The following is a 1,566-nucleotide window of genomic DNA, read 5'->3' on the forward strand; positions in this document are numbered from 1 at the left end:
TCATCGGCATCGCATCCTTCCATGAAATGTTTACCGTGTGTTGGCACTTGTCGTATTTCATAGAATAGTCTCGCGCATCCTTAAATAGAGTCGACCAATAATACCCACTTTGTAACACTTTTTCTGCTGTGCGTTGACCTCCGAAATGTCCGCCATAGGGTGAGTCATGGCATTGAGAAAGTACACACAGATAAGCAGGCTTTGGCACACACAGTCGCAAGATCTGGTCTGACCTCCTTTTGTAAAGATTTGGCTCGTCCAGAAGTAGGATTTACATTCATGCATAAGCCGCCTCTTTTGGTGGGCTGTGTAATTTTTTGGAAATTGTTCACAGACCAGGTAATTGACAACATCTGCTTATCATGGTAATTCTTCAAGTTTGAACAGCTACTCATTTGGGATGCGTTCACCTTCAACTGAATGCGGTCTACATCCAGATTCTCTAATCTTGATAGGTGGTCAGCAACCTGGTTCTCCGGCCCCTTGGGGTCAATTATTTCCATGTTGAATTCTTGGAGGAGAAGAACCCATCGGATTAGCCTCGGCATTGCATCTTTTTTTGTCATTAAATATTTTATTTTCGAGTGGTCAGTGTGAACTATCACTTTGGATCCCAGCAAGTAAGCTCTAAATTTTTCGAGCGTAGAGATCACCGCAAGAAGCTTCTTTTATGTGGTAGTGTAGTTTTCCTGGGTTGAGTTCACTGTTCTGCTCGCATATGCGATGGGGTGTAGCATTGTCTTTTCCTTCTGTGCTAACACTGCCCCCATCGCATAATCGTTGGCATCGCATATTAGCTCGAATGGCTTTGTCCAGTCAGGTGCGATCAAAATAAGCACGGTAATTAATGTGTTCTTCAGTACTTCAAATGCGTTGAGGCATTGTGAATCAAAGTCAAAAGTTCTGTCAATCTCTAGCAATTCACTCAATGGTCGAGCTATCTTCGAGAAGTCCTTCACAAATCGACGATAGAATCCTGCATGTCCCAAGAAACTCCTTACAATCTTCACATTTGCTGGAGGTGGAAGTTTTTCAATGGCCTCAATTTTCGCTTTATCCACCTCCAGCCCTTCCTTGGAAACCTTATGCCCTAGTACAATTCCTTCGTTAACCATGAAATGGAATTTCTCCCAATTCAGCACAAGATTTGTCTCTTCGCATCTTTTTAATATCTTCTCCAAGTTGTTCAAACAGACTTCATACAGCAGGTCGCACGACAGAAGAACTCCATTAATATTAATGAAATAAAAAAAAGAGGGTGTGGATAACTTGTATATAGCTTTGGCTAACCTTTTCTTTAGTATTTCCCCCCTCTCTTGTTCTATTCATACTATACACTTATTACCTTCAAATTCCGTCTTCGAAACGTTCTCGACGCATTGCATAATCCGAACGACATGCGGCAAAAAGCAAATGTTCCATATGGGCAGGTGAATGTGGTCTTTTCTTGGTCTTCAGGTGCGATCATTATCTGGTTGGAGCCCACATACCCATCAAGAAAACAAAAGCAATCATTTTTTGTTAGTCGGTCTAGCATCTGATCAATAAAAGGCAAGGGAAAATGGT

The sequence above is a fragment of the Benincasa hispida genome, chromosome 2, assembly GCF_009727055.1.
Source record: "Benincasa hispida cultivar B227 chromosome 2, ASM972705v1, whole genome shotgun sequence".
Classification (NCBI taxonomy): Eukaryota; Viridiplantae; Streptophyta; class Magnoliopsida; order Cucurbitales; family Cucurbitaceae; genus Benincasa; species Benincasa hispida.